The 24389-nt window shown below is 39.3% G+C and overlaps 1 protein-coding gene and 1 non-coding gene across 2 annotated transcripts in view; both read right to left on the reverse strand.

Annotated features, from left to right (window-relative positions):
• FER (FER tyrosine kinase) overlaps positions 1-24389 on the reverse strand; it is a 295373-nt gene that overhangs the window by 74402 nt on the left and 196582 nt on the right. The gene's annotated exons all lie outside the window — the stretch shown is intronic.
• TRNAY-GUA (transfer RNA tyrosine (anticodon GUA)) lies at positions 8928-9002 on the reverse strand. Its single transcript has one exon. It is a non-coding gene; the product is annotated as a tRNA-Tyr (tRNA).

Consider the following 24389-nt stretch of genomic DNA (forward strand, 5'->3'; position numbering starts at 1 on the left):
CTACTATGAGAGCTCTCTCAGCTCCACCTACCTCACAGGGTGTTTGTTGTGAGAGAAGAAAATAAAGGAGATTGTAAGCCGCTCTGAGACTCTGATTCAGAGAGAAGGGTGGGGTATAAATCTGTAGCCTTCCTCTTTGAGAAACATATGGAAAATGCAAAAATACAATAATGCGCTCGGCTATTATAGCGACAGCCTTTGCCCCAGATAAGAAAAGGATACATATTTCAGAGACTTCATTGATGTCACTTCAATGCTCATTCTCATGTTGAGAATTAAGGACTGACCAGACAAAATCTTAGTCAGGGATCATTAAAATAAATGGTTTCCACAGATTTCAAAGATGTCTATATCAAGCTGCTCATTCTATTCCTAGAACTATTTAGCAACAATCCTTATTTGCTCAATACAGTAGCTAACAGTAGTATTTTGGGAAATGAAATAAACAGAATAAAATGCAAATTGTGTTACATTTAACTTTTTCCAGTCCCTGCAGGAAACTGAATGTTTGAGATAAGCTTGCAGAATTGAGGCTTGCCTTAGAACACACAGCTTGCTTTAATGGTATCTGTTTTCATAAAAACAAACATTGAAAATAAAGTGGATTTCAATGTAAGAATATTACACACAATCCTCAGAACAGACAAATCAGAGAAAATTACTTTACTAGCAGGAAATAGGAAAAAATACTAAAGTGGCTGAACATTATGGTTTAGAACAGAGTCAAGTATTTCATTAAAATAGAATGAACGTCATTCCTATGAACAACAGCTGCCTACAGGAAGAGAAATCTAAATGAAGTATAAACGCATGCCAGAGATGAGAGCTGAAGATTTTTCTCATTTACTATGAATCTTCCTTCTTGGAGGTCCAGAGTGGGGCAGTCTCTATTTCTAAGAGGAGTGCCTCCCCCCTGACAGACAGTGTCTACCAATTTTTGTGTGATTCCTAAGGGGAGGAGCTTCTCTCTCTGAATCCAATCTAGTCCAAAAGCAGTGAAGGACCCTCTCTACAACATTTATACAACAGAACAATAAAGAAGGAACCTTTGCCTAACCCTTCTTGTAAAAAAAGGGAATGTTCCCCCTTTGGTTGTAAGGGCTCTAATCTATGGTTGGTGAATCATGGCTGGAACACCTGGTATGAGTTGATATAAACCCTATTGGTGTTAACAGCTTATCTGGATATTATATCTCTTTGGATTGTTAGCCCGCCACTTCCAGGCTGTGAGGATTAGAGGCTCAGGCTAAGGGTGGAAGACTCCCCCCCCCACACACACATACACTGAAGAAGATTTGTTCTGATTGGGAGATGCCAACGTTACCTTGACAAACAGCCATAAAGCACATTGTAACCATAACCTCTAAGGCCTGAAAGCTACTCCTGGTTTGAGACAAAGATTCTCTGAACTACTCTTGGGATTAAATGTATAGGAGAGGAATGCAGCTGCAGGTTTGGTTGGTCACAGCTTATGGTATCTAACCCTATGGCCTGCAGAGACCTTGTTCTTAAGACAAACCAGGCCACTCAGAGGTTTAAGTTCTGTGGCAAACAAGTCCACTTTCAGCTCTCAGTTTTGTGGCATATCTCCTGGAAAATTGCCTTGTTTAACATTCTGCTTGATTTAACATTCTCTGATTAAGCCAGTCCATGAAGTTGTTGTTCTGACCAGCTACGTAGATGGCCCTGAACTACTTCAGATGGGTCTCTGCCCACTTCCTCATCAACTCTGCCTCTGTGTGTGGTGATTTGAATTGGTACGCCCCCTTCCCGCAACTGCTGCTTTGGAATAGCCAGCATTGTAAATATTTTCTGAAATAATGTTCCATAAGATCAGTCTTTGATACATCTAGTCTATTGCTATATCTTTCTGAAATAACCTTAAAACATATTGTCTACCTTAGGGGTGGCCAACGGTAGCTCTCCAGATGTTTTTGCCTACAACTCCCATCAGCCCCAGCCATTGGCCATGCTGGCTGGGGTTGATGGGAGTTGTAGGCAAAAAACATCTGGAGAGTTACCGCTGGCCGTCCCTGGTCTACTTTTTTTTTTTTACTATAGTTTGATTATGATGACTACATTATTAAGACATATGAATATTTCAAAACAATGTAAACATTAGTTTAAATATTCAGTTTTTGATAGCTGGGCCTTTAGTTCCCATAGCATATAAAGACTATTAAATATCTGCTGATGCAGCATTAATTTCAATTAGGATTGAGAGGCAATTTTTTTGAATATAGCATATTATAAATACGTTCTATAAATGAAATGTGTATTTTAAACACTTTATGCGCCTCTCTAGGCCACATGGAGAGTCAGAATGCTCCAATGTAGCTGCAGCCACTGCTCCTTTAGAAGGTGACTGGGGAGCTCCCAGCACAAGGTTAGAGACCTTGTGGCTGGGGCGATATAACAAACAAGGAAGGGGGAGGGAGGAAAGGAACCCCACTGCATTTTACTTCTCCCAGAGGCTACTGCTGTTGAGTAAAGGCCTCAGCCACTCCCTGGAAGGTGTCTCCATCAAGGAAGGAATTCCAAAGAAGGAAAGATCCTGCTTACAGGAAGGCTCTGGCAGGACCAGATCGACATGTTTTTTGAGGGGAGGGCAAAATTAAAAAATTACGCCCCCTTATGGGCCCATTCTATCTTATGGGTACATAGAGAGAATGGACTCCATACCCAATTTGGCGCACCCCCCTCTGCCGGCACCCGGGGCAAGCACCCCCCTCTGCCCCCCCTAGATCCGGCTCTGGGCTTGGCCAGGCCTGCTGCTTTGTGCAGGTCAGGTGCTTTTGCTTCCTATTTCACTGGTATTTCTAAAATGCATAGTATTTTTTGGTAGTATGTTTACACACACACTAGGAATAAGGCCCGTTGTGAAGGAAAATACAATGGGCTCTAGAAAGAGGATCTGGGCAAGTACTCCCTCACCCTTGCTGTCTTCCCACCACCCAAATCGGCATTCACTTCCCCCCTTGGTGTCTTCCCACCCCCCAACTTCCCACCACCACTCCTTGTCCTAATATTACCCACCCCCAACCACCTCTTCCTCTCAACTACCCCCCATCTGTAACATTCAGTCACCTGCACCCTTGCTGTCTTCCCACTCCCCCCCACCCATGATATGCATTCACCTCCTCCCCCACTGTCTTCCCACCCACCCCACAGCTGAACAGATGCTGGATTCCACACCCCAGCATGTATGTGTGTGTTTGTCCCCATGTCTGTGGTGGCTCAAAGTCTTGTAAAAGGGAAGCAGCCTCAGCACGTTTAAATGATACAAAGTCTATCCTGCAAAGTAGCCATTTTCTCCAGGGGCGCTGATCATCTGGAGAGCAGTTGTAATTTTGAGTGATCTCCAGCCCTTACCTGGAGATTGGCAAAAATGGTTCCCCATGAGGAAATGGCATTGTACTTGTCTGAGGTCCCACCTATCCTCAAAGCCCACGCTCTCCAGGCCCCATCCCTTAAATATTCAGGAATTGCCTAACCTGGGGTTGGCAACCCTATCTCCTTCCATTTATCTTCCCCTCTGACTTCAGCTTCTCTGAAGCCCCTATGTAGGAAAAGGACAGTCTTTTCCCACAGTGCGTGTGTGAGGGGATCAAAGTAGCTCACGTCATTCTCCTCTCACACAACCCTGGGCAGTGGATTAGGCTGGAAATCTGTGAGTGGTCCGAAATCACCCGGTGAGCTCCCACAGCAAGAACCTGTGTCTGGCAGGGTCCACTCTGAAGCCCTGACTCCTATGCCCTCCTCAAACTCCACCACAGAATGTCCACCAATCTGAACTGGCAGCCATAGTTAGGACTGTTTCCAATGAATGCTCCCTCAGAGGCCTGTAGTGACACCTTTCAGATCAAGACAATCTTTCTGATAACATCTTTTCCCCTTTCAGAGGAAGATAAGGAGGAGTTCTCAGTCAATCAAGGAAAGCATCTCTCTGGCTGTTTCCCTCCTCCTCCCACTCTCAGCCAATCTAGGTTAGGGTTTCTTTCTCTGCTCTGTGAATCAGTGCGATGGGCGGGTCAGCTAATGGGAGAGACAGTAACTGCCAGAACTAAGGTTGGTTGCATTTCACTGAGAGAATCAGCTTTGCTGGCTAGCAACATTTTTTACCTTGACTCATTGTAAGCATAAACATTTTAAACATACATTGTTCATTTTTGTCTCTTGTCCCTTCTGGACTTTATTGTTTTAATATTTATAGCTTTCCAACCTAATTTTGATCAATATATGAAAAAATACATTCCATTTTCCTCTAAATTTGGATTCTGGCCTGTTGTGCAAGTAAGCCATTGTCATAAAATCAGTTTATTTTTCCAGTCTGTCAATTCTGGGCATATTTCAGCTTTCTATTTAGATGCACATACCACTCTTGCTGCTGTCACTATGTATTTAAATAGTTCATTATGCATTTTTGATACATTAGGTAGTAATCATTATGAATTTTTGATACATTAGATGGTAATATATTTGGTAGCATATTTTTTTATTCATTAGGTTGTTAACTTTTAATATCTTTTTTATTTCTTCATGGATCTTTATCCAACATTTTTTGACTTTGTTCCAGGACCACCACATATGATAGAATGTTGAGTCTGGACTCCTGTACTCTCAAAATCTGGCACTGTAGCTCTCGTTAGCTTTTGAAATCTCTTTAGGTGTGATGTACCATCTAAATAACATTTTATACCCTAGGGTTTGGGATTCAATAAACTTGATTTCTTTTGTCCATAAGTTTTCCCACTGGCTACTGAAATATTTTCTCCAAAGTTCTTCATCCATTTGATCATACATCCTTCACTTGTTCTCTTTCTGTTTCATATTGCAATACCATTTTATATATTATTCCTAATAGATGTTTTGTCACTTTAAATCTGTGATTATTCATATGCCATTTACTGTCTTAGACGGCCTCCTTCTTTTGCTATTCTTTAAATTCTGATGCCATTTGATGTCAACCACTAAATATTCTTTCCTTCACTTTGTATAACTTGCAAAGATTTTAGTCTTCCATGTCTTGTCATGTGGTCACAGGTTGTGATCATCCCTCCCCCCAGTGGTACCTGCATCACAATCAATGTTCCCTCTAAGCTTCAGAGTCTTGTGAGCAAAAATTCTACTTTGTGAGCTACTGCATAAATTAGTGTGCTCTGTGGTTATCCTTCCTGAGCTAAAACAAAAATGTGTGAGCTAGAGGCTATATATATGTGAGCTAGCTCACGCTAACTCAGCTTAGAGAGAACACTGATCACAATAAACATCAATTGGTGATGTCAGTGGCGAAGTTGGTGGATTTATTCTGTTTTTGCACTGAAACCATATTCTTAGCAGTCCATCTCTCACTACATGATTACCATCTTGTTTTTGAATAGCTTTTAATGATTTCTTGATCTGTAAGTAGTTGTGAATTCCTTCCATTGTATCTGCTATTTCCAATTAAATATTCCTCTCATCTGGGTTTATAATCCATTCTGAAATCCAAACTAGTGCTGCTAGCTTGATGATATAACCTAATATTCAGTACTGCCAAACCTCTTCTCTTTTTCTCATCTTGCATTATTTTAAACCTACGTAACTCTTGGCTTTTTTCCCATTTGATGTTGGGTTTTTTTAAGATGGCAGCATTTGAAACAAAAAGATCAATTTTGGTAAGACATTTTGATGGCAGAGATTCTGCCTAGCCATGAAATTTTCAGTTTGACCCATCTTTGCAGGTCTTCAATGATACTTATCCATACTTTTTGATAATTATCCTTGTATAAATTTTTATTTTGTCCTGTTATACTGATGCCAAAATATTTTATTGGCTTTTTGGTAACAAGGGATCCAGTTAGTTTTTGTATTTCTTCTTGTTCTTCATTGGTTGTATTTAATATTATCTTGATTTTATTTTCATTCCATTTATATCCAGAATGAGTTCCAAATCTTGGTATTTGTTTCATTTTGTATTTCAAAGAGATATAGGGTCTTGTCACCAGGGGTCATTTCATAGAAAAAGAGGTGCCAGAGCTCATTAGCACAATTCATTTGCATATGACACACACCCCTGACATCACAAGAAAGTGTACTAAATTATATCAGCTAAGCCTCTACCTTAAAATGCTTCTTGATTTATAATTGTCATAACAAGACCTTACTGCCACCATACTTCTAAAATTATTTTCTCCTATGTGGCAAGTGGCATGAGGAAGATTTCCAGCTGGCTGCTTTATATGTTTTGATTATTTTCCCATTTTTTGTGGGGGGAAATATTAGAAAGTTTGTCTGAGTTCAGCAAAATTCTCACAGAGGGTTTGAACAATGGAGCCCAAAAGCAAGGGGTTTTTTGGGGGGGAGGGGCGGAGTAAGAAAGAGCATAATAAACTTAGAAGTTCCAGAGCTCAGCTCCTGTGAGCTCATGCCCCAAAATCAGGCCTGCTTGTCACCATTTTGACATCATATGCATAGCTTTTCATCTTATATTCTTCCTTATCTTCCTTTATTCCAGTAATCCTCTTGGTCTTGTCTAATTTTATTGCCATTATTTCCATTGCTAAAATATATAGTAGTGGTGATATTGGGCATCCTTGTTGAGTTCCTTTGGCCATCTCAATTCCCCAGATAAAGAGCTGTTCACTAAGATTAAGGCATGTTGATTTGTTTAAATACTTTTAATCTCATTTAAAAATTCGTTTCCACAATCCATATTTTGTAAAACTTTAAGAAGGAACAGCCAAAGCACATATATTAAAAGCTTTTGCAGCACTCAAAAACATTAATGCTGTTTTTCAATTTTTCCTTCTAGAATATTCAATTGCATTTAAGAAGTATCATTGTCTTTCATATATCTTTTCAGACAAATCTCGTTTGATCTTGATGAATTAGTTCAGGTATACATTTACTTAGTCTCTCTGCGATTGTTGCAAAAATCTTGTAATCTACATTTAGCAGTGAATTGGTCTATAAGACTGTGGTAGTAATGGATTGTTCCTTCCTTTGTGTATTAGAGTGATATTCGCCTCTTCCCAAGTAAGTGATAACTATCCCCCCCTTTGTATCTCATTCATCACTTTTGGAGTGGTATTGTTACAATATCGTTGAAGGATTTGTAGTATGTTTAATTATTTTAAAAATTAAAATATTTTTTTAAAATAATTGGCCTGATCCAACATGTAATTAATTTCCTGTACTGTTATAATTTGATTTAATATTTTTCTGTAAATTTTTAAAATGATGACTCCTTTAAAAGTATTTTTCTATTTCAACCTCATTTACGAGTTCTTTTTTATAAAGGTTTGTTAGAATCTTGTTCTTTTTTTCTTTCTTGCAGCTATTGCCAGTAAAGTTCTCTTAATGTAAGCAATGGCCTTCCATGTAAGCAATGCTGTTGTGTCATTAATATTGTTGAATTTAAAATATTCTATTAGGTCCTCTTTGTATTTTTGTTTAACTTCTTGAATTAAGAGGTTTACTTTAGCCTTCTTTTTTTCTTTTCTGTTCCTACTCTTCCAAGTTAGTTGCATTGGATTAACACATGGAATTTACTGCCACAGGAGGTGGTGGCAGCTACAAGCACAGACAGCTTCAAGAGGGGATTGGATAAACATATGGAGCAGAGGTCCATCAGTGGCTATTAGCCACAATGTATTGTGGGAACTCTGTCTGGGGCAAGTGGTGCTCTGTATTCTTGGTGCTTGGGAGGGGCAACAGGGTGAGGGCTTCTGGTGTCCTAGCCCCACTGATGGACCTCCTGATGGCACCTGGTTTTTTTTTTTTTTTGCCACTGTGTGACACAGTGTGTTGGACTGGATGGGCCATTGGCCTGATCCAGCATGGTTTCTCTTATGTTCTTATGACTGTGAGTTTTTGGTAGAATTTCTGCTTTTCCAGGTTTAGTAAATAATGTCTTGGATATCCAAGACATAGCTATTTTTAATATGATTGGTCTCTTTCCCAGTAGATCATAAAGTCTCTCCCCTTTGAGTGAAAGGTTCACCGATATCCTCCAATTCTAGTATCTCCATGTATTTAAATACATTCTTTAGTAATTTTCCCACTGACATTTTCTGATCTATCTTTTTTAGGATCAAAGAATTCATTCCTATCACTAAAGATCAGAATTTCATCTTCATAAAAACCTAATAGCTTTTGATAAAAATTTTAATATAATTACTTTTGTTGTCATTTGGTGCATAGTCTGATCTTCAGAATAAGGTATCTTCCATTCTGATATTTTAATTCTTTGAGGATTTCTAAACTTTGATTATTGATATAAATTGCTATGCCTTTTTTCTTAGTTTGGGCAGAGACAGTATAAACTTTGTCCAATCTCTAGGAATTTAGTAGATATTCTTCTTTATATGAGTTTCTTGTATACACAAGATGTCTGCAGTAATTTTTTTCAGTTCATTGAAAATTCTTGCTCATTTAAATGGGAAATTTAATCTGTTAATATTTGCCAAGATTTTGAGCTTATTAATTCTCTCTTATTTTTTTCTTTGCCTCTCCTTCTTTAGGGGATGGTCCAGGGTCTTCTGAACCTGAGCTTTGATCACCGTCCAGCTTCAGTTTTTGTAAGACTTCTTCTGCCTGTTCTAATGTTCTTATTTTCTTACCCTTTGACAAAAATATTTCCAAGGCACATGGAACTTCCCAGTCATAATTTATATTCTTCTGCTGAAGTGCTGTGTCAGATTTCCAAATCCTAGATTTTCTGCTCTGCCATCCTGTTATTGAGGGTAGATACGGTAAAACCCCCTGGTAGAGAGACTTTGTCCTTGCAGTTGTGGAGAACATATGAACATATGAAGCTGCCTTATACTGAATCAGACCCTTGGTCCATCAAAGTCAGTATTGTCTACTCAGACTGGCAGTGGCTCTCCAGGGTCTCAAGCTGAGGTTTTTCACACATATTTGCCTGGACCTGGACCCTTTTTAGTTGGAGATGCCTGGAATTGAACCTGGGACCTTCTGCTTTACAAGCAGATGCTCTACCACTGAGCCATCATCCCTCCCCAAGAGATAGAGACGATGGCACATGTATTTCTCCACTGTCCTTTTTATTATGAGATTCATATTGTATATATTCTTCCACTACTCAAACACTGTTCAGATACTTCCTGATTTAGGTATTATAAATTTCCTTCTGTCTGATAATACAGAGATCACTTGGAAAGTAGCTAGGTTCTGTTTTCAAGCGATGAAACCTTGTACTAGCTGATTGCTGAAGATATTGAAGAAGATGGTAGTGGGGAATAGTTTAATGGATATTTTAACTGTAGTGGTAAAAATTCTTATTTATATCTGTTTGACTGAAATGTAGCTGTTACTGTATTAATATTAATGCTAACATAATCTTAGAGGTTTCCTTGGGTTGTAGTAGCTGTTTTTTAAACCAATGTATACATTTTACATTTTTAGCATGAATGTGTTAAGTTATTTTTAGTATTCTGGTCAATGATTGTAATAAACTTTACTATTACTAGAGATGGTTTATTCCTGCTTGCTGACACCCCCCCCCCCCCCCAAATTGGAAATTATAGACAAAACAGCACAGAGGAAGAGTATTGGCAGTGTTCCAAAGCTTGTATCACAATATTTTAGTTTCCCAAGGTAAGAGATAAACAGAATACTGAAGATAAATCGATGATTGAATCCAAGTTCCTTCATGCCATCTCTAAGTCCAATTTTTATCTATAGTCCAACACAGATTGGTAAACATCCTTCCCCTTATTTCTGTTGACTGCCAATAGTCCAACTTATACTTCCCTGAATTTTACATTCCTTAGGATTGCTATTTCTGGGACACTGAACTATGGTTGGGACTTATATGGCACTTTTCTATACAATTAATTCTCAACCTGTGAGCACAATGAACATAACTGATTAAACACTTCACAATGGTTTTTAATCAAATTTGAAACTAGTTAAAAATGTCATGTGAACTTCTGATTTTTTTTTACTGCACAATACAGGGGAAAACAAATGACTAATGTATAGCCAGCACAGGTGAAGATGATAAAACTGGATGGCAGTGCGTTCTTATATACTTACAATTTTTGCCCACAATGCCACCTCAGAGCTTTGCCGCCTGTCAGCTGGATATTTAAAAGCCACCAATATAGAGAAAAATTCTTAGTGCAAGCGTTTTTGCAATAACTGAGGGGGGCAGGGGAATGATTTCCAAATTCTTTGACTGTCCTTTTTCTCAGTAATTCGTATTAAAGAAGCTATATTTCTGTTTTACTTTCTGGAGGGCACAACAAATAACCTCTCAGCTTCATACTGATTCAGGGACAGCTGCTCCTAGGAAAGCACTTATTATTGTTTATACAGAACAGTGGTCCTCACCAATGCTCCCTATAAGCTGCAGAGTCTTGTGAGCAAAAATTCTACTTTGTGAGCTACTGGCATTAAAGTTGTGAGCTACTGCATAAATTAGTGTGCTCTGGGGTCATCCTTCCTGAGCTAAGACAAAACTGTGAGCTGGAGGCTAAAAATTTGTGAGCTAGCTTACGCTAACTCAGTTTAGAGCAAACACTGGTCCTTATATGTGGGTCTTCCACGTGCCACCTCCAGTTCCTTTTCTAATTTTGGTGATTTGCTTACATGCAACTAATAAGCCAGTGGAACGCAGCTCTGTTGCACAGAAGATGTGGTTATGTTTAAAGTTATATTTAATATTCCTGAGTGTGTGTATTTGGTAGGTTGGTGCATAGGCATACACTAGTCATGAGGCTCTTTGTAACCCACAGAATGAGCATACCACTGATAACAGTATAAATAGCACTTAACAAAATACAAGATGACAGGTTCCTTCAAAGAGCATGTAATCTAAAATTAGAATCGAGGAGGGAAAAGTGAAGGCAAGAATATACAGGGACCTGTTTCATCACAGATACTGCAGATAATGTCAACATATACATTGTTACTGAGAGGCGCTGCCTGATATAAACGGAGTACCCCAGTGCAAATAAAGAGAGAGGGTCTCCTATTTCTGGTAAACAAAATGGAGTCCGACCAAAGACAGGCCAAGACAACACTCTATCTAAACAGGTGGAGTGGACCCAGTAGAGAGCCTGGTTTGGTTGGCGCCTGCAGTCTGTATCTCAGCACAATCTCACCCATTTCCCCCTCCAGTGTCCCTGCCCAAATGGGATGCATAACAGCATGGGAACTGTGGATAAGTACTACTCTCACTCTGATCTTCTGGAACTTGCCAGTTGTCTCTTCCTCCAGTCTATCACCTCTACCTTGCTAAATTCGATCAAATGCATAACTTAATTGATCCTACCTCCCTTTTCCAAGTGTCAGACAAAACACGGTAACAAATTATGCAGTCCCTCCAAGCTTATCATCCTAGCAAAATGTGCGAAGTTTCCCAACATAGCAATTCAAGATAGCCATCGATAGAACATCAAAACCCGTTTGGTAACTACCGACTCCCATCCTCGTACCCCTATAAAGTGTGGGTCAAAAACCCACCCCGGTGTGCATTCTGTAGGGTGCCATTTGCAGTCTGTATCACCCGTTACTCCTGTAATTGGATCTATAGGGTGCGTTACGTTGGTCGTTCGCGTTCCTCTCCGTGCATTTTTTTCTTTGAATGGACGTCTCCTCTTCTGGATCAGGTGAATATTACCCGCTTCAACAACCCTTGAATTCTCTATCAATAACCTCTATTTTTCTTAGACTCTTGTTTGATTATATAAAGACGTGTGTATGACTCCTCTTGCTACATACTTTGAGTAAACACTATAAAGGATACACTTAGTCTATTTCTTGGCTGAAAACCTGAACTCTGTATTATTGAAAGCAAAGATCTTCGCTCTTAATTCGCTCTACCAAGAGTCTTAGCTAATTTCCCCATTGAAATAAGAGACTTAAAAGCACTGTCTGAAACAACATAGACTTAGCTGCAGTAAGTGGTTGGGTCTACAGACTTGCTCCAGAGGCTTTAACAAAAAGGGATGGTTTTGAGGAGGGAACTGGTAAACAGGACACAGAATTGGCTGCTGGTTATTCATCAGTGTCCTAAAGTTGAATAACACTTCAAAACATAAAGGAGGTAGAGTGCTTTTTGTGCATGACTTCTGTAGCTTGATGCAAGCAAGGAGACAACACAAGAAAGAATTCAACACAGAGGTTTATCCTTAAACATTTCTTATAGCCCTTGCTTTCTTTTCCTCTCCACCTTTCTGTTTTCTTCTTACTCTCTTGTCCTTCCATTCTCTAGGGTTCTAATTTGCCCAGCAATAAACTACTTCTATTACTTGGCAGCAACATGTGATCACAGTTACTTCCCTTGGCTGCAGGAAATCAATCCATATTCTTATCTTCCTGTTCCCAGTAAAAGGACTGAGCACAGTTCACTTCACCCCAGTTTGTCTGAGCTCTTAGATTCAGTCAAGGTAGCACCAGGGAAATCACTCGATATAATTGTCTTTTCACTGCAGTAGGAGGACCTGCTCACTGATTAACTACAGACTTGCTTGTGCTCTTGGGTCTACCTGAGGCTATTGTGGGGATTCACTACAGAACAGTACTTTGGAAAAAGTATGGCACCAGTGCCTCCTTGTCTAGCTTCTTGGTCAAAAGGGCAGCAGAAAACTAGGACCAGATGATGTGTGAAGCAAGAGCTCATGGAACTGAGGGCACAGAATAAGAATTCACTCAAATGTACTGTCTGCCTGGCAGAACTTATAAAAATAAGCAGTAAATGTCATCATGCATTACACTGCAGATAACTCCAGTTTCATGTCATACTATTCTTTAGTTTACAGCATGAAAATAGTGATTTATAGTATGCATAACAACTGCATGTTTTATTCTTAGATCAAAGAAGACATGTTGTTTGAATTTCAGAGGGCTAGCCATGTTTGTCTGTTGCAGCCAAAATAAGAGTCTCATGAAACCTTAAAAACAATAAATTGCTTAAGCTTTTACAAGTCACAGCCCATTTGGTCAGAGAATATTAAAAGGCATTTTTGATAGTATTCTTTCTAAAAAAATTTAATTGATGCATTTGTGTCAACACATAATTTTGGAGCATTTACATTAAAATGTTACATTAAAATGTTATTTCTTTTGTTCAGCCATTATCTGGAAGAATTTAGGAGCATAAGAGAGTGATCTGCATTATTAACATGAAGAGAATGAGACATGGTATAAGTTTGTAGTAGATGATACATATTCTCATCTCTATGATATGAATTCATATTTAATTGCCTATCTATCAACAAATGGAACAACCAACAACTTCAAAGTTATGCATATTTCCACTTTGACCCTTCTAGTTCATATCCCCAGCTGTGTGATTACCTCCTTGTGAAAAACAAGTTTTTCTACTGTCATCTTGTTACATTTATTTGGATACGTGTTGTGAAAATATAATCTACTATATAATAACAAACAGTAAGAATTTGAAATAGTCTATTTATACAGGAGAAGAAACTGTGTCACTTTTGAAATACAACTAATGATAGGAAACTAATGATATCTGTCGCAAACTGATTTCAATGTTCTATGTTCTATCACTGCTATTACTATGTGCAATATAGGACATAAAATACTCAGAAAACTAGATTCACACCAAGTACCCTAAAAAGAAAAAAGGTACTAACTGGTCAGCCAGTTTCCCTGTTACCCATCAGCAGAACTATCTTATGAAAGACTACACATATATTCCGTTTGGTGCCAGTTTGGTGTAGTGGTTAAGTGTGCGGACTCTTATCTGGGAAATCCAGGTTTGATTCCCTACTCCTCCACTTGCAGCTGCTGGAATGGCCTTGGGTCAGCCATAGCTCTCTTAGGAGTTGTCCTTGAAAGGGCAGCTGCTGTGAGAGCCCTCTCAGCCTCACCCACCTCACAGGGTGTCTGTTGTGAGGGGAGAAGATATAGGAGATTGTAAGCTGCTCTGAGTCTTTGATTCAGGGAGAAGGGCGGGGTATAAATCTGCAATTCTTCCTCTTCAGTGAGAATCAGCCTTTAATATTGTGCCATTTGGGCACCACAAATGCTTTGCAGTTGGTTAACTTTAGTTTCAATGTAGTTGGTTAACTAGAAACAGATATTACAGTGTGGCTCAACAAATCCCAGGTCACCACAATGCCCAGGAACTTCATTGGGGTGCCTACTATTTTCAGGAATGATCTTTAGTGTCTCTTGACACCTCTCAGCTACAAATTTCATTTATCATTTCACATCAGAAGGTTTTGCTGTCTGACAAAATTCATGTCCATGAAGTTGTCTGCTTATATGTTAACTTTATGTTATTTAGTGACAATAGGTGAATTCATTTTTGAATTAGTTGCTTTCTATATTGGCTCCAATATTCAATTAAACTAAGCTTTTAAAAGTAGAGTACCCAGACTCCCAAAGGGGCAGAGGATTCCTTGCTCCGGTGCTGTTCAACTGGCTGGCAGGGGAACTTACCAGCAGCAAAGTAGGGCCTAGGCCTCTGTCACCAGTGATGTAGTGATATCACTTCTATCATGTCACTGGTGATACATAGGCACCCTGGTATTTAGACAAAAACTCTAGTAATAATGGCTTCGACCATAGAGTTTTTGCTCAAACATCAGAGTGTCCACATCAATTTTAACTCAAGCTCATGTTGTGAGTAAAAATTCTACCTTGTCAGAAAAAAAGCTAGTAGCATTTAAGTTGTAAGCAAGTCTACAAGTCTAGATAATTTTTTGGATTATTTTGACAACTTTGTAAAAATCTCAGAATGAATTATCCTAAACTATATTTTAAGAATAATTTAAACATTATAAGAGAAAACAGAATCAAGTCAAATTTCATTACAGAAAATGTCCTCTATCTGGGTAGACTGGCCTCCAGAAAACAGGTCTACTCGCCCCAGTCCACTATACTAGTAGACATGGCATCAGATTGTTGCCCTGTGTTGAGTCTTAGAAAACATGCCAGCACTTGGTGAGGGGATTCTTGCAGCCTACTTTGTTGGGGGGGTTTAGTGAAATACGACAACCAGCATTATCAGTCAAGTATAACAGAGATGAAACAATCGCTGTCAGAACCCTGCCTAACAAATAAAAGTTGCTTAAATGTTATCAACTTGCCCAAACTACTTATTTATTCAAATATTTATATCCCACTTTTCCCTGTGACTCAAGGCAGTTTACAAATCATACTGAAATGCCTAACAGAGGTGCTCAAAAATTGATTTTTTTTCAGGCTCCATTATAGCCTGTGGGGACCATTATAGTCAATGGCTATAATAGAGAATCAATCCAGGAGTATCTGGGGCTCTGGTGCAGGCTGGTTTATTTATTTATTTTTTAAGGTAGAGGCACCAAATTTACAGCATAAAAGATTGGATGGAGGTCCAACTCTATGCCCCCCAGAAGGAGGTGCTCCCATTCTTCATTGTTTCCAAAGAAGGGGGAAATGCCTTTACTCATGGGCTGAGGCAAAGATCCCTGTGCTGCTAGCTAAAATTTTGTGCGCCAGCACACCGTAGCATAGCTTAAAGGGAACTTTGGTCCCCATGTTATCAGCATCATGATGCTGCACTGGAAATGACATTGCTGGCAACAGAGGCCTAAGCCGTAGTCTGCTGCCCACCCCCGCCTCCCCACTGGTTGCTGGGAGGTACCTAGTGGCAACCCTATTTTAAAGAAATAACAAATTTTTGACTAGTTACAGAAAAGTTAGGTTATGGTTAGAGGTTAGGATTTTGTGATGATGGCAACAAGGGTTGCCCCATATTTACTTGTATACTACAATGCTTTTGTCTCAGATTTAATAGCATTATGAGAAGCTTTGAAGATTTTAGGATTAGGTTTCTTGGTAGCAATAACTAGAGATGTAAGGGCAATGAAAATGGGGGGAGGGGAGTTTAATATGGCAGTCCTACTTCCTGTGACTGTATGAGTGTTTCTATCAAGTCCTGTACCTTAATATGCAACATTATCAGTATATGCATAAATGAAATTTTGATTAGTCTTGTTCAAGTTACACTGTGAAGTTAGGGTTGGAACTGGCTTGGAGAGAAATGTCATGTTCTTTTAATAGGATCTTACTTGCTAAGCAATTTTATTTACCTGTATGCCATGAAAAGCTTCAACTGTCCGTTTTCACAAATTAAACTTCTATTATAGGACATTTTTCTCCAGGCCTATTAGCAATCCAAACTGGTATATTTTTAATCTGTACTAATAACTGAATGTGTTGCATTCTAAAAGTCTGTGGTTAGATCTTTTCTGTCTATCCTCTTGCTTCACAACCTACTTTGGCAACTGAGGTACTGACACAGGGGGTGGCAAACCTCAGGGGCAAATCACATGGCTCCTGGAAGCTGAAGGGAGGGGAGAGAAATCAGGGGAAAATATTCACAATTCTGCCAGCCACAAGAGGCTCTGCTAACAGAAAGAGACAGTTATGACTTTGGCCTAGTCCGCTCCCTCATTTTTTGGAGTCTAAGTCTCCTAGCGGCAACCTGCTTTGCCTGACATTGCTCCAAGAGAAATTCAAACAAAGAAAACAAAACTGGCACATGCACCGTGACTTTATTTCTGGGAAAACTCAGAAGCACCAACCATAGTGCTTCCAGTACTTTCTAGAGCCACCCACTGTCAGTGAATGACCATTACCCTCCCATGTCCCCTTCTCAAACCTTGCTTTGCCTGTCTGCAAACACCAGATCACAATTATATTTTGTCTACTATAAGCAGAGCATTTTTTGAGAAGGAAAGCACAGGAATGCAGTTCTGGCTGGCTTGATGTCAGGGAGTGTGGTCTAATATGAAAATGAGTTCCTGTTGGATTTTTTCTACAAAAAAAAGCCCTGACTATAAGGCTCCTGTTTGACTCCTACCATCAGCATTTGGGAGGGAATGAAAGCAGAATTCTATGGGACATGGGGGGGGGGGGGAACCCCTGTCTGTGAGTGCCATTGCACTCACAGTTAGTAGGAAGCAACCCAGTGTTTCTTACCGAGAATCTTGTGCATATAAAAAGTGGCAGTTTATTAAAAACTTCCTATCAAAGCCTTTTAGTGATTCAAAATGTTTTGACTGAGGGAATGACCTGAAAAGAAATCTGAAACATCCTCTGTGTTTACCATCATTTATGCATTTAGTTTAAAAATAAAATCAATTTATGTAATGTATATGTTTTGAAATAATTAAGAGGGATGTACTGTACTGGCATTTGAGTATCATTTCCCAGACAATTATAAGCAGCCAACAGTATGCCACATCATAACCAAAACAATAATGTCTAGACATACTGAAAAATTGCTTTCCTCAAAGTGTTTTTATTCTGCTAGTATTGATCTGTTGCTTGCTTCAATGTGAGTTTTAATATAATTTGCAATTAGGTGAAATTCTGCTTGCGTAGTCATAATGGAAGGCAATGGAACATACACGCACAAAAATCATTTTAAATAGCTCAGGTTTTTCACTTTGCTATGGGACTTATTTATGTATTACAAAATTTGCAGATTTTAAGGAAAACAGTTGCCTGTTCAGAACAAGGAAATAAAGATTACAAAAATTATTAATGTATAAAAGAAAACAGAATAATCTAGTAATCAGTGCCTTGTGTTTTCAGTATATCCCCTAACAAATATAGTTTTGATTTTTTAAAAATTTACAATTTTATCTACCAATCAATGAAAACTAGTAAAAACACAAAACAAAAAATGCATAAAGCCCTTCTCTGTCCCTTCCCAAACACAAACACTGAACTGGTATATGTATCATATTATATATTGGTATTTGTATAGCATTATGAGCAGTATAGATTTTTTTTCAAGGAACTTTTACGGAACTAACATTTGAACTGTAATATTTTGTTGACATGATTTAATTAAGATTAAAGAATGAGAATACTAATTCCTCGTGACTTTCAACAAGATGATGACAGCATCAGTTTAATTCAACAGTAAAGAACAGTGTTAATCAGCCCATAAAATAAATGACAATGCAAGTAGATTGAAGCCTAATTTTTACTCATTCCTCCTCTTGAGTTTCAAGTCTCAACAAAGCAAAGATAAACTTTCCCTTGCACTATTTCAAAATAAAAGGAACTTTACAGCTTTAATGAGGATATCAAAAGTAATGCAACTTGGTTTTGTAATTTATGACTTGATTTAATTAAGATTAAAGGTATAAAACAAATTCCTGCATATATTTTGCTACTGGATATTGTAATCTAGCATACTCTATATCCTTCAACATAATAACAACATCTGCATCACTGAGTATTCCATAAAGACTGGAATAAACAGGAAGCCTAACACATGCCCATAACTTTAGCTGACTCAAGTAAATTGGTGATTAGGCTCTGGAAAACATGGTGTGGTGAATACACTGCAAGAATCTGTGCAGTTAAGTGTTCTTTAATGATTTAAGGTAAGATTCTGGAATCTGGTACAACTGCTTTCAGTTTTTCTGAATATGGCCCTGGTCCTGGAGATGTCTTCAATTCCAAGTTCTTTCAACTGCTACAAGACTGTCTGATAATTCTGAAACTTCACTCTTCATTCTTGGTATGGGGGACATTGCTGACATCAAACTCATGAATGCAAATTCTTCAGTTATAGTTATCAACATGCATAGGGCAGGAGAGGAATATCACTCTTACCTATATGTGATGCACCTAGAAACTTTATACATGTTATGCATCATACATAGGGGATGAATGTCATGGCTGAAACATAAAAGTTGACAAACATAGGAATCTGTGTGTAACTTGGGGAACCAAAATTCTGAAGAGGGTTCCAGGAAAGTAGACCCACCCAAAACAAAATAAATCTGCATAACTCATGTCAAATGATACAGCCTCAATTATGCATTTATAGGGGGAGAAATGCTATGGTCCATACAGAATGTTTGAGAGAATCACAGTGTACCCACTCTTTGAGAGTATCATTCTTTTGGGAGCCCCATTCATGAAGTGAAGCCTATACAGGTAAGACACTGTTACAGAAAAAGTATATTCTAGAATCGAGTTGTAAGGAGCCAATGGACCAAAGCTACCGTGCTATGAACAGAGCTACATCAGCATCATCATCTGAGCATTCCCTTCCCTGAATACTTCCTTCCTGCCCTTATCAACTGGAACCTGCCAGATTTCTATAAAGCTATCAACAGTCACACCATTACAGATCCAGTTCCAAGAATTAGGTATTCAACCTTTTGCGAATAAAAGAAAATTCTGATACAATTAAGCTTCCTATTTTTCCAAAAACCCTTCCCATGTTTCATTCTTGCTGTATATTAACATCCTGACAAATGATGATTATGAAGATGATGATATTGGATTTATATCCTGCCCTCCACTCTGAATCAGAGACTCAGAACAGCTCACAATCTCTTTTATCTTCCTCTCCCACAACAGACACCATGTGAGGTGGGTGGGGCTGAGAGGGTTGTCACAACAGCTGCCCTTTCAAGGACAACCTCTGCGATAGCTATGGCTGACCCAAGGCCATTCCAGCAGGTGCAAGTGGAGGAGAGGAGAATCAAACCTGGTTCTCCCAGATAAGAGTACGTGCGCTTAACCACTACACCAAACTGGACAATGATCAATGGAATTTTGCTCTGCAAAATCTTGTTCTTAAAACAAGTTACATGCTAAAGATGCTCCAGAGTCCTCTTTTCTTGTACTGCCTGACCAGAAGCCTTCTTTGACAGAGCATGAAATAACCCCAATTCTCTTGGCAGGATTGCACATTTCTTTTCAGACAAGAATGCAAACTCCTGTTTCTCCTTAATCTCTCACTGATGCAATGATGATTTAATGGTATACAAGATGAGGGCAGATATGATCAATAGCTCCAAGTTAATAAAGACATGTTGCATTTTAGCGCCATCTGATTAGAGTGCCACAAGACATTGTTACTGATATTTTTTCAACACCAAATCCTATGGCAGTATCCTTTCTAAGAAAAGTTTGAATCAATATGTGTAACAGCCAGTACCATTTATCTGCCAGAAGAATATCTATATTCTATTTCCCCAGTCAAGTATATCAGAAATTCCCTTAATAGTCTTATAGGTCCTGGCATCATTTGTACAGAAATGGCACCCAATGGGACATCTCTTTTGACACTGCTCTGTGAATTATGACTCAAGACAGAAATAGGAAATTCAATCAACCTCTGGATTACTGAATTTGCTCCTAATGAGATCTTCCAATCAGAAATCTCTCTTGGGAAATCTCTCAATATTTATTCATTCTACTTCACTCAAACATTAATTTTTCTTATGAGAACAATAATCTAGGAGTTAGATCAAGTTTTCTTGTACTCCACCACTGAGCAGGTAAACAAAGAGACCTTTTATGACTTTACAGAATAGAGCTTGAATTCAGGGTGTGTGAGCCAGAGAGATATTAGTCCATTAGCTTCTCTGTCTAGAGCTGGATAAGCACTAATAAAGTTCCACCACAGGCAGTAGAAAGAGAATACAAAGAAAACAAAGGCTGTTGGAGAATTATTTCACCAACTACATAGCCTAGCCTACCTGCTTTGCTCTTACTCATCGCAAAGGAAATAAGAATGCAACTACAATGCAATAGATCAGGGGTGTCAAACTCATTTGTTATAACGTCTGGAACTGACATAAATGAGACTTTGTCACTAAAGTGGTTTTCAGAGGGGGAAGTAAAACAATATCATCCTTAGAAGAAGATATTGGATTTCTATCCCGCCCTCCACTCCAAAGAGTCTCAGAGAGGCTCACAATCTCCTTTACCTTCCTCCCCCACAACAGACACCCTGTGACGTGGGTGGGGCTGGAGAGGGCTCTCACAGCAGCTGCCCTTTCAAGGACAACCTCTGCCAGAGCTATGGCTGACCCAAGGCCATGCTAGCAGGTGCAAGTGGAGGAGTGGGGAATCAAACCCGGTGCTTGCAGATAAGAGTCCACACACTTAACCACTATACCAAACTGGAAAAGTAGATGCTGATCAATGGAGTGATAGGGAATCCAGGGTTGAGGGAAGAGGGGACAGTGCAGGCTCTATTGCTCCTATCTTCAAGAGGTGTTATATATCTGGGGACACTGGCTCTTCAGTACCTGTAGAAACCTGTTGGGAGGAACTGCACTGAGCTGTAAAGAGTAGCCATTCTTAACTGTGTCTAACACTCACTTGTCACCTACAGTGGATTGAAAAGTTTTGAATCTGGTCCGCAATCTGGTTCTGTCTTGAAGTTCTGGTAAAGGGAGCGCTGTTACTCCCTGACTGCTTGGGGTGCCATCTCCCCTTGGATGGTCTGGGATTCTGGAATCCTGATGAACACCCAGATTTCCAAAGAAAGCAAAATGCTTCGTATGCCTGCTATCCTTCCTGAGGGAGGGGAGTGCTTTTTTCTTGCCCTCCATGAGATACCGATCCATCCTGTCCCTGAAGACCTGAGTGCCCTTAAAAGGTATACTGTCCACCTTTGTCCATGCTGATTGGTCCACTTCCCAGCTACAGAGCCATGTATTTCTGGAGATCCTGTGGCTACTGAGGGCTGGGGCAGAGGGAAGGTTCCCTGCTGCTGAAGATGGCTCACCAAGCTTCCTTAGGGGCATCTGGAATGCCACACGGGGGGAGAGGGGAGGGTGGCAAACCCTTCCTGCTCCCGAAGCACCATGCCTGAAAACCAGAGCCCTTGCATCAAAGAGACCCACCAGGGCCAGAACAGCTGGGGAGGCTCCCTGCCATTACCAACAGCTCCTCAGACTTCTTGCCTGCATCCAGAATGAGGCATGCGTGGTGGTGGGGAGGTGGCAAAACTTTTCAATTCCCCAAAAGGGTCTCCCTAGGTCTGGTAAGGCCCTCAGCCAAATCAATATGGGAGGCTTGCTGGGTGGCTAAAGCAAAACTAAAAAATTAAAATAAAAGGTAAATAAAGGGAATCATTGTACTCTGTGTCAAGGGCATCCATCATTCATGAGGCAGAACTGAAAAACTGGTGATCTTGGGAGAAGCGCCTCCCCTCCACAGGAATTGGAAAAAAGAAGTGGCAGCCCTGCCTGCCTGGAGGAAGAGTTTCTTCCTCAGAGGTCCAGATTGCCCCACTGAAGGACCACTGGAGAAAAACTGAGTAGAATTGTTGGGAAGCATATGTGTAGAGATCAAAGAATGGCCAAATTTAGAGAAAAAAATTCTGCAATCTTTCCCATACTGATGGCATAAGTAATTTGCATTGAACTCAAGCAATAATTTTGGTTTTGCGTAATAAAATATCTCTTCCATAGAAGCATTTTTAGGCCAGCCAATTCAGCCTGTCCTCAAAAGAAAAATAAATATTAGTATAACCTAAATCGTCTTGCCATAACTGAATGATAAAAATGTCAGGACACTTTCTTATATACTCAGCTAACATGCTTTGGACTTACATAACACACAAATTAAAAGATGCTGTCCCATGTTTTAAATGATTAATGGTAAGTGGTCAGCTCATGTTTTCCCATTCTCATTTGTTTCGGAATATTAGGCACCAAATGAAACATTAGATCAACCAAATGTAAAGCATTATGGAATACAATTTTTAAGTATCCAAGAATGCCTGATGCTGCATCAGCAATATTTTGACAGAAAAAATCAAAAGGAATAAGCTTTGAAATATTAAGGCCATAAAAAGCACACTGGCATGAATTTTATTGCTATATGCTGACACCCAAAAACAAGCCAGTGATTTAATAAGGATTCAATTCATATTAACGTTACAAAAGCTGTACTTATTTGAAAGCAATACATTAAGAACTATGTATAATGCGTTGCTTGTTCCTAAGGATAACATAGAAATCGCTTCAGAAATACATCCTTAAATACTTCAGTAAGAAGATCCCTACTGTTCCACCCTCACTTCCCCAGCCTTTGTAGAAATATTACTTTATTGTCTTCAATTTTGATAAATTAAAATTTTTTGAGCGCATCATAACAAAGGAAAGGAATACACTAAATTATTGTATAACTCTCTCCAACTCACATGGACCCCTCTTCAATATTAGGACCACTCTACTTGTGGTGTTCCACCAGAGGTAAGATATTGTTATAGGAAATTTGGGAGGCCAATAAGCTGCAGAGGCAAGTTATTGTGCAATACAAGGATTGTTTTAATAAAAGCAATCAGAGATAATACAATTTTTCATGCCATATTTTAAGCCCCTTCTATTGCTGGCAGCGCCTAACAGCAATAAATGTGCCACAGGGTCATGTTCTGCAGCATACTCTTGTGTTCTCATCTACAGTGAAGCTCTCCGAGCTTTCTTCCACCCACCTTTTATAATAATGTAGCCTACTGAGCCAGGTAAGCCTATTGATTAAGCAGCACCTAGTATTTATACTTCCCTCTCTTAGGAGACTGAGGATAACAAAAAAGAAAGCTCAGCTTACAAATGTAAGCAGTAGGCTTAATCAACCTAAGGCTGATAGTGAATATCTTCCTAGGGCCAAAACAATGGCCACCTGACAATAGCATTCATAGGCCTCCTCATGATTCTTGTGCATTTGCACTTCAGGTGTTTCCTCATTACCCCTTCTCTCATGGAACAGCATAGTTGTTTACCATGAACAGAAGTCACTGTTTTGTCCCACCATCCAACCCACATAAATGGTTGCAGCAGTGAGCAGAATGGCATCTTTTACTTGTGAAGAAAGACTGATGATCTGTTGGTCACAAGCAAGGAGAAAAAAGCAGCTGCCGGAACCTTATAGATAGATTCAGAGTCTCAGTTAATTTCAGCATTCCACAATTAAGAAGGGTACATCGGCCCATCAAACTCCAATTTTGATATATTTATTTCCTTCACTATGTTTCCTGTACAATTAAACACAAACAAATGGCAACCATATAAAATAAACTTGTCATTCCTGTGTGGTCCTTGAATCTGTTAAACATCTTCCTTATGTTGTGTGCTAATTTACTGCTCACCCTCTACCTACATGTATGGCATGGTAACTTCCATTTCAATGTATCTGAAGAAGTGTGTGTGCACATAAAAGCTTATACCTTGAATAAAACTGTTGGTCTAAAGAGTGCCACTGGACTTGAACTTTGTTTCACTTGGCATTTATATCACTTGCAACTTGAATGAGGAACTGGATTACATCTCATTCTTTGAGCCACTTCAAGTCCACTACTAGAGTTAAATAAATGTCCAGTTAGATCAAACAGTATGTGAAACTGTCCCTTCTCCCCACTTTATGATTCTCAACACTTCCAATAGTTGTCAGGTCACAAAGCTATAGTAACAGCAGAAGCCATTACCTGGCAGGATTATATTGTCCAAGTCTATATTTAACAAGTCCTTCCTCTAGCCATTCATTTTCCTGACCAGCCTCCCTAACATTCTTGTCCCCCTCCATCACTTTTCATAACCTGCCCTAGAGCTTTGCCAAATGCAATCAGAATGCCCTTTTTGAGTGGGTTCTCA

This window comes from Heteronotia binoei, chromosome 4, assembly GCF_032191835.1.
Source record: "Heteronotia binoei isolate CCM8104 ecotype False Entrance Well chromosome 4, APGP_CSIRO_Hbin_v1, whole genome shotgun sequence".
In the NCBI taxonomy this organism is placed as follows: Eukaryota; Metazoa; Chordata; class Lepidosauria; order Squamata; family Gekkonidae; genus Heteronotia; species Heteronotia binoei.